We start from the raw sequence: 16,795 nt of genomic DNA, 5'->3' as shown, positions 1-16,795 counted from the left end.
TCATCCCTGACTTGGAATTCTATGCACTTATGATTGGAACTATTATCAAGCATCCGCAGCTACTAACGTTCATTATGGTAAAACCCAACCATAGCATTAAGATATATTGGTCCCCCTTCAATCCCGTATGCATCAATTTCTATACTAGGTTGAAGCCTCTGTCACTCTTGCCCTCCAATACATAGTCCTATCAACATACAACTAACCCAATGGTGTGATCCACGCGCGCGCTCATATGATGGGCACCAAAGGACAGCAACATAACCACAAGCAAATTAAACCAATCATAGCAATTCATCAATTACCGATAGGACAACGAAACTACTTAGACATCATAGGATGGCAACACATCATTGCATAATAATATGAAGCATAAAGCACCATGTTCAAGTAGAGGGTACAATGGGTTGCGGGAGAGTGCACTGCTGTAGATAGATGGGGGAAGGTGATGGAGATGTTGGTGAAGATGACGGAGGTGTTGGTGTAGATTGCGGTGATGATGATGGCCCCGGCGGCGTTCCGGCGCCACCGGGAGAGAGGGGGAGAGAGCCCCCCTTCTTCTTCTTCTTCCTTGACCTTCTCCCTAGATGGGAGAAGGGTTTCCCCTCTAGTCCATGGTCTCCATGGCATGGGAGGGGCGAGAGCCCCTCCGAGATTGGATCTGTCTCTCTGTCTCTCTCTCTTTGTTTCTGCGTTCCCAGATCTGGCCTTTCACCGTTTCTTTTATAACCGGAGATCAGTAACTCCGATTGGGCTGAATTTTGGACACGATCTCTATCCGGATATTAGCTTTATTGTGGCGAAAGAAGGGCTCCAACCGCCTTACAGGGTGTCCACGAGGGTCAGGGGCGCGCCTGCCCCCCTGGGGCGCGCCCCCTGCCTCGTGGCCCCCTCGGGCATCGTCTCGCGTTGATTCTTGTTCCCAAAAATCATAAATATTCCCAAAAAAATCTCTGTCAGTTTTTATCCCGTTTGGACTCCGTTTGATATCACTACAAGAAATATATCAACTTGTGACCTTGACTATTGGTCACTGAATGGTCATTATTTTCCATTTTGTGACCTTTTTGTGACCAAAAACAGATGGTCAAAAGCTGGCAGTCGTAAACTGAAATTAACGACCTTCTCTGTGAGAAGGTCGTAGACGTTTACGACCAAAATATGCCTACTGTTTTGTTTTGGTCACTAGCAGCCTCCTCAGGCCACGTAGGCATCCGACGTGGCAATCTGATGTGGCACAAGAATCAGCCCGGTCCAATTCGATTTTCTACATGGGCCTAGCCCAACAATTCGGCCTTTTTAATGTATTTTTTCCTGTGCTTTTATTAGCTACATGGGTCTGGCCCAACAATTCAGCCTTATTGATTTCTTTGCGTGGCCCTTTTAACAGCAGATTTTCTTTTTGATCATGTATTTTTCTGGGCCATTTCTTTGCTGGGCCTCTCATGTTTTTCCCTAAAAAATAATTGTCCAATATAACTTGGGCCTAGCCCAGTTCCGAAAAAATTGATCCAATCCAAAAATTTTTATTATGCCATTGATATTACAACACATCACACCACAAGCTATCTTGGGCCTAGCCCAGTTCTGATACATTTTCAAAGCAACGTGCAATGTTATTATATTACAACCATTCATTCCAGCAATACATATCTAAGATATCTTTACATCCGAGGAACAGTAACTGCCAAACAAAACTATTCTACGACAAAGAAAATTAACACAGAAATTTAGATGCTAAGACATAACAGAAGTTCCTATTGTCCTCCTCCTTCCAACATTTGAAAACCTCATTCACCTGCAGTAGATCAATCATGAGTGAGAAACTGTAACAGCCCAAAATTCTAAATTTTGGAATGTTATAATAATAGATAGATTGGATTGATTGTTTGATTGATTGACTGAAAGTGAGTGGAATTCGAAATCTTTTGAAAGTTAAATGAGAGGGAATAAAAGGACTTTCCCAAACTTTCATTTTGCTTTTATGATCTCCATGAATTCAAATTCTTTTCACCACAAAACCCTGGAGAGAAGATGACATGACTTCTTCCATTTATTTAAATGGCAAGGGGTGTTGAAAATATTTGAATTTCATTTGAAAATATTTCCCATTTCTGAAACTTTATGCAACTCAATGATTTTCACGAGAGAAGATAATATGACTTCTTCAAAACATATGAAATATGAGTTGGGAGTTTCAAAGGATTAAATTCAAAGTCCCATTGAAATTATTTTTCAATATTGGAGTTATTTGAGTTTTATTCAAATTATTTTTCTCCAAAATAAAAATATACAGAAAATAGGGTAACATGATTCCCTACATCAGAAAATTGGAGAAAAATAAATTTGAAATCATTTTGGTATTTTTAAAATGATTTTATTGGATTTATTAAGGCAGTAGCACTGTTTGATTTATTAAAATTTGTGTGGATTTTATTTGACTTTACAAAAATGCCCATGCTGTAGGAAATCTTTTTCTGAAAATTTTGGTATATTATATGCCTATAGTATTTTTTATTTATTTAAGGTTTTCTTTATTTTCCTTGCGCTGTTTAAAAAAAAACTTCCTCTCTCCCGAACTGGGCCGGCCCAGCTGAGCCAGCCCAGCCCGCGCCGCCAGCGCCTAGCTCCCATCATGCCCGACAGGGACTCGCCGGAGTCCGGCATCTCCCCGCCGCCGGATGCTCCCTCGCCAAAGAAAGGCCTCGACCCCGTGCCTTTATAAGGCCGGCCCCGGACCCCCTCTCCCCTCGATCCCCGCAACCGCCGCCTCCCGCCGTGGCTTGCTGCCCCGCCGCCGCCGGATCTCACCACCGCCGCCGTGTTTTGCCGCCACCGCCGCCTCGCGCACTCGCCGGAGCAACCCGCACCTTGCCCCGCCGCCGAGGACGAAGCCGCCGCCCATCGGAGCCGCATCCGCGCCTCGCCACCGCGCCATCCCGCCGTCGCCACACTCGCCGGAGATGCGACTCGCCGGAGCCGCCGCCGCCGCGGTAAACCCTAATCCGATCCGCCGCCGGTTTTAACGAAAAAACCGACCCCGACCGGACCAATCCAGATCGGTTTTTTTTTTTAAAATAAACCGTTTCGTTTTATTATTATTTAGCGAATGTTTTCTGCTTAGGTAGTTTTAGCGAACGTTTTTCGTTCGTTAGGATTTCATAACGAACATTCACTACTTAGCTTCTTCTTTTTCTGTTATTTTCGGCCAGGGACCCATCTGTGAATAATTTATTTACAGATTAGCCCCTGATCTTCAAACGTCTACAACTTTTTGCTCGTTGGTCCAAATCCAACGAAACCAACGCCCACGTCTTCGTTATGATCCCCTCTATCCAGTAAAACAACTTAAACATGTTTTTGAAAGTTTTAAAATTTGAATTCAAACAGATTTGTATTCAAACTTCTTTTGTTCATAACTTAAGTTTCGTAGCTCCGTTTGAGTTGATTCTTTTTGCTAATCGAAGCTCTTGACCTAAACTTTCTGATAAGGCCAAATTTACGTAATTTTGGTGCTGTTAGAAATTGTTTTATGTCGCAAGAGTTATTTGCTTGGTTTTGAAGTTTTCCGAATTGTTTTCTTCGTTCTTCTCGATCTTTTGAGTGATTGCTTATGTGTGGTTACCATTGCTTGCTTACGATAGATTGACCGGAGTGTGACGAGTAGATCTATCCAGAGTATTGAGTGTGAATCATCTTCATAAACATTGCAGGCAAGTTCACACGTTGATCATATCCCTTTCATACCCAGTTTTTTTATGCATTAGATTCAACCCTCAAACAATGCATGGTTAGGATCTAATTAAATTGTGGGTATTGGGAAGTAGTTGATGAGGTAGTACCTATTGCCCTGTTTACAATCAAACCCTTGGGAGTTACTTCACGTTTGCTTATATTGCTATGCTATGCTCGTAGACGTGGATTGGGTTTGAGTGAATTTCCATGACAGATGTGAGATTTTAATTAATGGTTCAACTTAAGGTGGCTACTTAAATAAACATCTGGGTGGATTGAGGCACCTGGAGAACCCAGTGTTGCCTGTATTTTTGGATATCCCGGAGTACCCGTGTGATCATCCTATGGACCGCCACCCAGACTCAAAGGGATCATAAGATTATTCATGCTAGAAACTTCCGTGTGCAGCCACAAGCCATTATGGGCTCTGGCATAGTTGAGTAAGTTGTGTGAGCTCTTGAAGAGGTGGACTAGCAGATGTAGGGGGATTGTAGGTGTAACGGTCTGCCCGGAGTAGAGAGTAAATGCTTGTGAAAGATTGTGTCTCGATCATCCGTTTCTCAAACACCATGTAGTGCGAGAAATCCAACGGAGGAGATCGAGTCTTGTGGGGAAAAGTGCGCAAACCTCTGCAGAGTGTACAAACTAATCATGATTAGCCGTGTCCCCGGTTATGGACATCTTGAGTTTCTAGTTCTTGGATTATCCCGTTGATCTCATCATGTTACTTTAATTAATATTGTTGGGTTAATGATGATACTTAATTTGGGATTGAGATGCTGTCAACCATCTCAATGTTTCACAACCACCATGATAGTTAAATAAAATTTATTCCTTTGAAGTAGGGAAAAATTGGCTTTTCGCAAAAACATTATAACCATAGAGCTTTTTCCACCAGCCATACATGCATGTAGTATAGTATTATTCTGTTCATTACTCTCTATGTGTTACATTGCCAGCATATTCCATGTGCTGACCCGTTTTCGGGCTGCAACATTTCATGTTGCAGGATATCTTACGACGAGTAAGTGATACGTTAGGGTTACGATTTCTACACTCAACTTTGCCGTTGGTGTTGATGGGAATCCACAACCTTGTTACTTCCGCTATTTTGGATTGAGGTAATAGTATTTACGTTACTTTATACATGTGATTTACCTCTGTTATAAATCCTCGAGTACTGTGTGTGCCAGCATACCGATCCAGGGATGACACTTAAGCACAGAGACTTGATCCATTCGGGTCGGGTCGCTACAAGATGGTATCAGAGCACATGTTGACTGTAGGACGTGACCCTAGAAACTGGCAAGCCCATAGGAAGGATTTTCTCAAAAAACTTTCCTTTTCAAAAAGATCTTTTACCTCTCTTCTCTTCTGAGCTTATTCAAATATTCCCTTTAAGTGAGACCATACCCTTTTTCCTTTTGGACCACTCGAAGATTCGACGGATAAGACCATTGCAATAAGTACAAGATATCGGACAACTAAGACCATTCGGAATGAAGAGGATTTTACCGTGCATTATGATAATGGAAACTACAACGGTTGAAGACTCCGAAGACTGGGAGAATTTGAAGGCTCTGAAGAATTCCCAGAAAATTTTATGACCTAGGAAGGTTACCCTTATGGAACTTGGCAGACTATGGAAGCCGTCAATACCCGAGACCAAGGTGTATCGGAGAAAGACCGGAACATGGAGCATTAGAACTCAAAGTTTTTGTTAAGAAAACCCAAAGACAGGAGATATCAGTTATGGAATGAAAGCTCATGGCAGTAACATGGGCATAAACACGGCTATCCATGATGTTATCGTCCGCTTATGCTATTATCACCGTGCCGAGTTAAGCATGCATATGCATGGAAGGATTGGATGGTAGAAAACTGATGGAGCACCTATCAGCAAAAGATGAAGTTTTAACTTTAGACCGATGTATCACCAGGATCTGGAACATTACATCAGGAAGTTTAAAGATGAACCTTCAGGAAGCAGTTTTTGACAAAGAAGTGTTTCGTGAAGAACTCAGAACCCAGAAACTGAAAGTAGCCAAGCTAGAGGAGCAAAACCTCGAGACATCAAAGACTCGTCAGGAACTGAAGGACAGTAGGATCATGGTTCATGTCAAGGATGTTGAAACCTAGAAGTTTGGAACGCAACTCCAGAAATTTAAAGGACGTCACGAGAGACTTCGCGTCAACAGAGATGATTTGGCAAAAGAACTTGAGAAGGACAAGCATGATTGGAAGAAGCCATCGGAGACATTAACAAGACTTGAAGAGTTTGGCGACGTTGAAGACTTATTGACCTTTAGAAGACCAAACCCCTGTTATACCTATGTTAGATGCGACGTTTGTGAGCTGTCATTTGTTTGTTGTTTTTTCGACAGCCACAATAAAAAAAAATCTGTCTTTTCAAAATTTTGTTTGTATTGTGTGCATCCCTCTCGACCTCTCTTATCTCACCCCAAACCCATGGACCCAACAGAGGATGAATGGAGATGAGCTTGTATTTTCTGGACCGATGAGTCAATTGGAGACGGACCGATGGATTCAGAACATGGAGGATCACATGAAGAATAACCCTATAGTCGGAAAGGATATGACCCGGCATGCTCTTCAATGTTTTGAAAGAGGTGCTGCTACTTGGTGGACGATGTACCAAACCATCAATGGATGGCAAGGAGTAACCACTTGGAAAGAATTTAAGTGGACTCTACAAAGATCTCGTCTTGTGTCCCAGAAATTGAAGCCTTATGGAAAGGATATGAAGAAACCTTGTGCATACAAGCCTTGTGGAGAAATAGGACACAACCATAAGAAACACAAGGATGAATGCCCTAATTGTGAAGGAAGTCACCCAGCTGAGGAATGCCCAACTAGGCAGATCACTTGTTTCTTGTGTGAAGGGACTACCCACTACCCTGCTCAGTGTCACATCTACCCCATGGTACAAAGGACTATCCAGCAGAAGAAAGAAGCAATGAAAAGAGCCTCATGGAAATATTAGAGGAATCTGTGATGAAGGAAGAGGTGGAGGACACACCCAAAGAAGAACGAAATAAACCCTGCACCAAGTCATGCTATTCATGTGGAGAAGGACACATCTCCCAAAATTGTCTGAATGGGGATTTAGTAGAATTCCCGACAGAGGAAGTAGAGTATGACCCACAGGAAATAGAAGCCCTGATTGGAACGGAAAAGTCCAGGAAGAAAAGTAGATTGGATCCCAGGAACAACCCAATTTCTACAAAGAGAGACCTGAGTCATATCACATGTTACAGGTGCAAAAATTCAGGACACTACTTCAATGATTGCCCAAAAGGGAAGATGAGGACCCCAGGAGGCTATATAATCACAAGGAAACCTCGAGATATGTCAGAAGTAAAATGTTTCCGTTGTGATGAAGCAGGGCACTTTGCCAGAGAATGCCCCAAGGAGACGGAGACTTGTGACAAATAGTTGAGTGCAACGAGAAATATAGTAGTAGAAGTGTGGACATTTCTTTTATTAGTGAGGTGTCGGATTGAGGCATGTAATGGAATGCAGGAGATTGTAATAATTGAGAATCAATAAAGTTAGCATCATTGGTATTGATTTGGATTCTATGAGTTGTTACTCTATGAAGAAAGATTTTGACCATTTTCGAGGATATGAGAAATATGGTCTATGGAAGATTGTGCATTTTAAAGGGGGTAGTACCCTGTGAGGAAACTTGACCCTTGGAAAAAGGTAATGATATTCCACGAAGTGGATTTCGAACAAAATAAGTATGAGTTTTATCTCGATATGTTGGATACCCCAAGAATATGAGGGTATGGAGTATTATTGGATGTAAAGGAGGTAGTCTATGAAATTGGAGACGGAGCATGTCTTCGTATGTTCCCTCTGCGAGGAGTTAAACTATTGGAGTTAAGGGAAAGTTAGCCCCGAGATTTATAGGACCATACCGAGTTTTGAACGTATGGGAGAAGTGGCCAACAAGTTGGAGTCACCCGAAGGACTGTCATGAGTTCATGATGTGTTTCACGTTTTCTAGTTGAAGAAGTGCCATGCAGAGATGGCCAATATTCCCCTGTAAGGACGCTTGACCCTGGAAGGGATAATGATGTTCCACGAAGTGGAGTATGGACTCCATAAGTATAAGTGTTTTTTTATCTCGGTATGTGGGATATCCCCCGAGGATGAAGAGATGAAGTACTATTAGATATAAAGGAGGTATGATGTTGGAAATATGTATCAATGGAAATTCCATGATGAGTCTGAGTAATCATGTCCTAGTTTGGTGCCAATAGAAGGAAGGAAGACAGTACAATTGGATGGATTTAAGAATACCAGGAAGTTGGATGTTGGATTAAGGATCAGTTGCCCGATGATGAGTTCAAGGTTTACAAGTGATGAGATGGGCCATAACCCACAGGCTCCAGGACCTGCCAAGAAGCAAGCACACTCTTGTTGAAGGGAAAACCCTGTAAGAAGTTACGATTTTATCGATAGACGATCTTATAGGAGTTACGCAAAACCTGAGAGTTGTGAAGAAACAATAGAGGTTTGTTTGGCTTGCAGAATCAATGGATTTATCCGAACCTAGTTCGTTGACAAGAGAAATTCTGCAATGCTTGTGAGGATGACCGAGTGTTAGAATGCGAGATTCGCTAAACCATATACAAGGTAATGATTTGGGTGCGGGATGGATTGATCACCATACCAACTTACTCTTATTATTCGCTTTGCTATATGGTATGGTAAATCTGAGTGACCTACCTATAGTAGAGAGACGACGGTATTAAACCTTGCTTGAACCTTAGAATGGTATAAGAATGTTTCCCTTGTACACGGCAGTTCATGCCAATCGTAGGTTATACGGTGAGGATCAACCAGACCCATTTCCTGCAGGAGAAACCGTAAATCGTTGACCACCGTGAGATATCGATAGTTGTTTAGTATTGGCGCCTGACCCGTCAGCTAAGAAGACCCAGTCATGGAATAACCTTACCAAGATGGAATGGACAGAAGAATTGTGGTTATGCCACCACCGGAAGAACCCAGAGAAGGAATTATACTGAAGATCTGAGAAGACTGACACTGTCAGGAATAAGGATGGAGTATACGAGTTTTGGTGGAACTGTAACAATGTTTCTAAGGGTGGTAGCACCCCAAACCCCGGTGATGATCGGTGGATTTTGAGAAGACCCCCAAACCCTAACCTATTTCTTTCTAGCCTCTCCGAATCTCGAGGACGAGATTCATTTTAAGGGTGGTAGGTTTGTAACATCCCAAAATTCTAAATTTTGGAATGTTATAATAACAGATAGATTGGATTGATTGTTTGATTGACTGAAAGTGAGTGGAATTCGAAATCTTTTGAAAGTTAAATGAGAGGGAATAAAAGGACTTTCCCAAACATTCATTTTGCTTTTATGATCTCCATGAATTCAAATTCTTTTCACCACAAAACCCTGGAGAGAAGATGACATGACTTCTTCCATTTATTTAAATGACAAGGGGTGTTGAAAATATTTGAATTTCATTTGAAAATATTTCCCATTTCTGAAACTTTATGCAACTCAATGATTTTCACGAGAGAAGATAATATGACTTCTTCAAAACATATGAAATATGAGTTGGGAGTTTCAAAGGATTAAATTCAAAGTCCCATTGAAATTATTTTTCAATATTGGAGTTATTTGAGTTTTATTCAAATTATTTTTCTCCAAAATAAAAATATACAGAAAATACGGTAACATGATTCCCTACATCAGAAAATTGGAGAAAAATAAATTTGAAATCATTTTGGTATTTTTAAAATGATTTTTATTGGATTTTATTAAGGCAGTAGCACTGTTTGATTTATTAAACTTTGTGTGGATTTTATTTGACTTTACAAAAATGCCCATGCTGTAGGAAATCTTTTTCTGAAAATTTTGGTATATTATATGCCTATAGTATTTTTTATTTATTTAAGGTTTTCTTTATTTTCCTTGCGCTGTTTAAAAAAAAACTTCCTCTCTCCCGAACTGGGCCGGCCCAGCTGAGCCAGCCCAGCCCGCGCCGCCAGCGCCTAGCTCCCGCCGTGCCCGACAGGGACTCGCCGGAGTCCGGCATCTCCCCGCCGCCGGATGCTCCCTCGCCCAAGAAAGGCCTCGACCCCGTGCCTTTATAAGGCCGGCCCCTCTCCCCCTCTCCCCTCGATCCCCGCAACCGCCGCCTCCCGCCGTGGCTTGCTGCCCCGCCGCCGCCGGATCTCACCACCGCCGCCGTGTTTTGCCGCCACCGCCGCCTCGCGCACTCGCCGGAGCAACCCGCACCTTGCCCCGCCGCCGAGGACGAAGCCGCCGCCCATCGGAGCCGCATCCGCGCCTCGCCACCGCGTCATCCCGCCGTCGCCACACTCGCCGGAGCCGCCGCCGCGGCGGTAAACCCTAATCCGATCCGCCGCCGGTTTTAACGAAAAAACCGACCCCGACCGGACCAATCCAGATCGGTTTTTTTTAAAATAACCGTTTCGTTTTTATTATTATTTAGCGAATGTTTTCTGCTTAGGTAGTTTTAGCGAACGTTTTTCGTTCGTTAGGATTTCGTCACGAACGTTCACTACTTAGCTTCTTCTTTTTCTGTTATTTTCGGCCAGGGACCCATCTGTGAATAATTTATTTACAGATTAGCCCCTGATCTTCAAACGTCTACAACTTTTTGCTCGTTGGTCCAAATCCAACGAAACCAACGCCCACGTCTTCATTATGATCCCCTCTATCCAGTAAAACAACTTAAACATGTTTTTGAAAGTTTTAAAATTTGAATTCAAACATATTTGTATTCAAACTTCTTTTGTTCATAACTTAAGTTTCGTAGCTCCGTTTGAGTTGATTCTTTTTGCTAATCGAAGCTCTTGACCTAAACTTTCTGATAAGGCCAAATTCACGTAATTTTGGTGCTGTTAGAAATTGTTTTATGTCGCAAGAGTTATTTGCTTGGTTTTGAAGTTTTCCGAATTGTTTTCTTCGTTCTTCTCGATCTTTTGAGTGATTGCTTATGTGTGGTTACCATTGCTTGCTTACGATAGATTGACCGGAGTGTGACGAGTAGATCTATCCAGAGTATTGAGTGCGAATCATCTTCATCAACATTGCCGGCAAGTTCACACGTTGATCATATCCCTTTCATACCCAGTTTTTTTATGCATTAGATTCAACCCTCAAACAATGCATGGTTAGGATCTAATTAAATTGTGGGTATTGGGAAGTAGTTGATGAGGTAGTACCTATTGCCCTGTTTACAATCAAACCCTTGGGAGTTACTTCACGTTTGCTTATATTGCTATGCTATGCTCATAGACGTGGATTGGGTTTGAGTGAATTTCCATGACAGATGTGAGATTTTAATTAATGGTTCAACTTAAGGTGGCTACTTAAATAAACATCTGGGTGGATTGACGCACCTGGAGAACCCAGTGTTGCCTGTATTTTTGGATATCCCGGAGTACCCGTGTGATCATCCTATGGACCGCCACCCAGACTCAAAGGGATCATAAGATTATTCATGCTAGAAACTTCCGTGTGCAGCCACAAGCCATTATGGGCTCTGGCATAGTTGAGTAAGTTGTGTGAGCTCTTGAAGAGGTGGACTAGCAGATGTAGGGGGATTGTAGGTGTAACGGTCTGCCCGGAGTAGAGAGTAAATGCTTGTGAAAGATTGTGTCTCGATCATCCGTTTCTCAAACACCATGTAGTGCGAGAAATCCAACGGAGGAGATCGAGTCTTGTGGGGAAAAGTGCGCAAACCTCTGCAGAGTGTACAAACTAATCATGATTAGCCGTGTCCCCGGTTATGGACATCTTGAGTTTCTAGTTCTTGGATTATCCCGTTGATCTCATCATGTTACTTTAATTAATATTGTTGGGTTAATGATGATACTTAATTTGGGATTGAGATGCTGTCAACCATCTCAATGTTTCACAACCACCATGATAGTTAAATAAAATTTATTCCTTTGAAGTAGGGAAAAATTGGCTTTTCGCAAAAACATTATAACCATAGAGCTTTTTCCACCAGCCATACATGCATGTAGTATAGTATTATTCTGTTCATTACTCTCTATGTGTTACATTGCCAGCATATTCCATGTGCTGACCCATTTTCGGGCTGCAACGTTTCATGTTGCAGGATATCTTACGACGAGTAAGTGATACGTTAGGGTTACGATTTCTACACTCAACTTTGCCGTTGGTGTTGATGGGAATCCACAACCTTGTTACTTCCGCTATTTTGGATTGAGGTAATAGTATTTACGTTACTTTATACATGTGATTTACCTCTGTTATAAATCCTTGAGTACTGTGTGTGTCAGCATACCGATCCAGGGATGGCACTTAAGCACAGAGACTTGATCCATTCGGGTCGGGTCGCTACAGAAACTATATAGCAGAAAAAAATGTTTAAATGATGCAAAAATAACAATCATTACACATGGTATTCGGGTACAGATTCATTAGTCATTCCACATGGTATGGCAGGTACAGATTCATCAGCCATTAGAGTAGATAATAACATCACTGGCAACAATTAATATGGCTTGGATCAAGTCTCAAGCATAATAGAGTACAGATTATTCCAGTTTATACTCCTCTTTTAGAGGTACAGATTATAGCTAATGGGAGCTGATGTCCAGGAGTATTTGCAAATGATACAACATCATGGAGTAGGATAACATGTTTAGCAATACAGGTTATATAGTAAGCAAGCAAGCAATTTGGCAAGCTATGTTGCAAGATAATTGTTGTGTCGCTAACAATCACCATGTAAGAATGCTTTGTTGTACTAATACATGCACATCAAGTGAGAGTGGTGTTCTATTCTTACCACAGAGGCACAAGTGAGATGATGCCCGATTCGCCCTGCTTCTCCACAAGACTCGACCAGGAGCACAAGAAAGTAGGCTGGTAACAAAATAACAAGCCACACATAAAACTGTTATGCCCTGGACAACTACATAGAAGAAAGCAAAAGTAACCAGAACAGTAGAGGTGTGGTGATCAAGTATATAAACACTCCTAGCAGCTAATCATATAAGGGCACTGCTCATAATGAAGAGCAAAGTATTTTTATGGGGAGGAAAGGCTCCCAGCTTCACCACCCCCAGGATATGCATTCAAACAAGAATTTATTAGTGAAGAACAAAAAGAGCGGCTCCCCTGTTTTTTGCTGGAACTGCAGTAGCCTAGCTTAGCTTCAAACAAGAATAACGAATTTGTAAGACATGTATGTCTGCCATAACCAAGCAAGCAGATTCGGTAGCTACTTAAACAAAATCCTAGTTCATGAATTCTTTCATACAGTAACGGTGACTAGATGAAGGTTATTGAGTAGTAGTAATATGCATCTACATCCACATAAGTTAGGCCCGGATAATTCCCTTTAAGAAGTTGTATTGACACTCACACATAGATATCTCAAGGCAAATTCTAACTGTATTTGTGGGTTTCAGCTAAAAAGGGCAACAACAACAGTGAGCATCAGCGTGACTGAAATACTAATAATCATGCTTGCTGCCTTTCCTGATGATCAGCCGAAGGTTGCTTCTCACCACACAAGTACCTGCCGCCATGGCACCTGCCCTGTACCGTGGTCACTCGGAGTTGCCGAACAGCCAAACCACTTCGTGCTCCCGCTCATCCCAGAAACTGCAAGATGACTGAAAACAGTCAAATATTAAGATTCTTAATCATTCTGATATATATAACAAATATGTGATGCAAATTTGATAAAAAGGTAAGAAATGCTACGTGAACACCGCTAGCGTGGGCTACTCCTACTCCTACTCCACTGTTGACCCAAAAACTGGGGGGATACTTTGGAAACGTTGTACTGTTGCTGCTGATATGTTGAGTCGAGTTTTTGAAACTGAATCCTATTTGGTTCATTCGATAAGGAACGAAGTCAAGCCATGTATGATGCCAATGCCTATCTATTTGCATGAACAAGTTAGCTTCCTGTAAAAGTAAATAAGTGAATAGCTTCCTATCTAGTATAACATGAGTAGTACAGAAGAAGTAAACCAAGTCGCCGATCGAACGACCAACGACCAAACAGGATGGAAAGCGTGCATTGATTGCGAGCACAGTGTCGCTACCAGTACCACGTCCGTACTCGATCGGTACTGCTGTATGATGGCCAAGTACCCCAACGACTGACAACGAGGTCAACAGAAAAAATTGAATCACTGACGGGCGATCATGGATCGCATAATTTGCCCCTGAGTGCACGGCAGGAGACGGTGACTAGACTGGCGTATACGTACGTACCTCGGCATCACTATCTAGTGCATATCACGAACAGATCTAACGCGGCAAGCGAGAACGAACCAAGGATAAAGGCGGGAGGGAGATGGATCTCATCTATTACCTGGGAGAGACGCCCGCTGCCAGTCGCAGTCGCCGGAGCCGAGGGTCGATGGCGCTGTCCCGTCCTAGTGGCCGGAGACCCTAGACAGGCCACGCACGTGCCGGGTCCGGCCAGATTGATGGAGCGCCGTGCTCATCGGCGAGAAAGACAGCCATGGTTGCTGGGCGGCGACGCCTCTATCTCCTGCGAAGTCGAGGTGGGCGGTGGAGAGCAGGGCCGATCGAGATCATAGAGGGAGGGAGAGGGTTGGGGGTGGCGGGCATGGGTGCGTGGGGGCTGAGAGGGTGAGGGAGATGGATCCATGAGGTCTGCTGCCATCGCTTTTCGATCCGCATGACCGTCGCCGTGGTTTTGGATCTGCGGGAAGGGGAGAGGATGGCGATGGTTGCGGCGGCGTATGGATCTGGGAGAGAGAGAGGAGGGGAAGTCATGCGGGGGACGAGTGGTGTGCGGGGGAGAGTGGGTGGGTGTGGGTGGGTGAGAGGGTGGACGTTGGATCCATCCGCCGTGGACGACTCAGATTTCATAGAGCGGGGCGATCCGCGTGAGAGATCCTGATTTGTTCGATATTTTTGTCATTTAAAATAGTTTCTAAGTGCAAAAACATAGTAAAATGTGAAGCAACTGCCCGTATTATTTTGCAAAATGGCACCACTAAAATTTTCACTCAAATTATACCACATTTTATGAATGATCACCAACTTTAATGCATTTTCAATCTTTCTACCTATTTTTGGCCATTTAAATGGGTTCCTTCCGAATCAGCTGGGACTGGGTCAAATTTGAACTACACCTACTTCATATCTTGCTCGTTATTTTTTACATAAATCATTTTAAGATACACAAGTATATATTTCATCAGAGATGCGCCAATAGTTTTGCAAGATTCCACACATAGGTACAAATGGTCAAGCCTGCCGTTTTGACCGCATTTTGAAACGGGCATAAAAAATTGAAAAAAAATCAAAAAATTGGAAAACCTTCGCATTGTGTCATTATATGTGACCAAGTTTCCAGGAAAAATAATATACTTGTAATACGGAAATTATTTTAAAAAAGTGTTCTCAGAAATGAGCTGTCATGCGTGAAGATTCATGGCTTTCAAGCCAAATGATCAATCTTATGGCCACATTCATGGCATAGTTTGTTCAAATGATCTCATATTGTGCACAAGGGTGCATCTTGGAATTCCAAACAATGTTGCCTAAGGGTTCACTTTCATTGCACAAAAGAGCCATTTTCCATTTTTCGAGTGCCCCAAATGAGGTTTTTTTGTGAAGGACCTACCAAATAATTCTTGCAAAATTGGACCAAATCATTTTTCTAAAATACTAGGCCATATTTAATGCACAAGGGTGTAAAAAGTTTTGATCCACCTCTGGTGAAAAAGACAAATTTTCGCCGATTCAGCTGGAAGCGGGTCAAATTTGAACTGCAGCTGCCTCATAGTTTGCTCTTTATTTTTTCCAAAAATTATTTCTAGGTACATAAGTATCTATTTAATTAGAGAAACATCAAAAGTTTTCCAAGATTCAACCACTAGCTAGGAACGGTCAAGCCCGCTGTTTTGACCGCATTTTGAAACGGGCATAAAAAATTCAAAAAAATCATAAAATTGGAAAACCTTCACATTGTGTCATTATATGTGACCAAGTTTCCAGGAAAAATAATAAACTTGTAATACGGAAATTATTTTTAAAAAGTGTTCTAAAAAATGAGCTGTCATGCGTGAAAATTCATGGCTTTCAAGCCAAATGATCAATCTTATGGCCACATTCATGGCATAGTTTGTTCAAATGATCTCATATTGTGCACAAGGGTGCATCTTGGAATTCCAAACAATGTTGCCTAAGGGAGTTTTCACTTTCATTGCACAAAAGAGCCATTTTAAATTTTTCGCGTGCCCCAAATGAGGTTTTTTTGTGAAGGACCTACCAAATAATTCTTGCAAAATTGGACCAAATCATTTTTCTAAAATACTAGGCCATATTCAATGTACAATTGACCAAATGGTTGGGTGTAAAAAGTTTTGATCCACCTCTGGTGAAAAAGACAAATTTCCGCCGATTCAGTTGGAAGCGGGTCAAATTTGAACTGCAGCTGCCTCATAGTTTGCTCTTTATTTTTTCCAAAAATCATTTCTAGGTACATAAGTATTTATTTAATTAGAGAAACATCAAAAGTTTTCCAACATTCAACCACTAGCTAGGAACGGTCAAGCCCGCCGTTTTGATCGCATTTTGAAACGGGCATAAAAAATTCAAAAAAAATCAAAAAATTGGAAAACCTTCGCATTGTGTCATTATATGTGACCAAGTTTCCAGGAAAAATAATAAACTTGTAATACGAAAATTATTTTAAAAAAGTGTTCTCAAAAATGACCTGTCATGCGTGAAGATTCATGGCTTCCAAGCCAAATGATCAATCTTATGGCCATATTCATGGCATAGTTTGTTCAAATGATCTCATATTGTGCACAAGGGTGCATCTTGGAATGGCAAACAATGTTGCCTAAGGAAGTTTTCATTTTCTGTGCACGGAAAATTCATTTTCCATTTTCCGAGTGCCTGAAATGAGTTTTTTTTGTGAAGGACCTACCATATATTTGTTGCAAAATTGGACCAAATCAATTTTATAAAATACTAGGCCATATTTAATGCACAAT

General features: G+C 41.9%; 1 long non-coding RNA gene across 8 annotated transcripts in view; it reads right to left on the bottom strand.

Annotated features, from left to right (window-relative positions):
* Positions 1 to 1,506: 1,506 nt before the first annotated feature.
* Positions 1,507 to 16,795, bottom strand: part of LOC109774455 (uncharacterized) — a 41,597-nt gene continuing 26,308 nt past the window's right edge. For 2 of the 8 annotated variants that reach the window (XR_012185047.1, XR_012185045.1), the window contains exons 4-7: positions 13,324 to 13,409; positions 12,589 to 12,665; positions 12,042 to 12,143; positions 1,507 to 1,798 (exon numbers count right to left, since the gene is read on the bottom strand). This is a non-coding gene — a long non-coding RNA (uncharacterized lncRNA). Of the gene's footprint in view, positions 1,799 to 12,041; positions 12,144 to 12,270; positions 13,421 to 14,130; positions 14,638 to 16,795 lie in introns of those variants that run through there. The other 6 variants (XR_012185046.1, XR_012185048.1, XR_012185049.1 and 3 more) reach the window with 6 other exon arrangements.

Source organism: Aegilops tauschii, chromosome 5 (genome assembly GCF_002575655.3).
Source record: "Aegilops tauschii subsp. strangulata cultivar AL8/78 chromosome 5, Aet v6.0, whole genome shotgun sequence".
Lineage (NCBI taxonomy): Eukaryota > Viridiplantae > Streptophyta > Magnoliopsida > Poales > Poaceae > Aegilops > Aegilops tauschii.
Note: the sequence above shows the minus strand (reverse complement) of the source record. Positions and strands in the feature narration are given on the sequence as shown.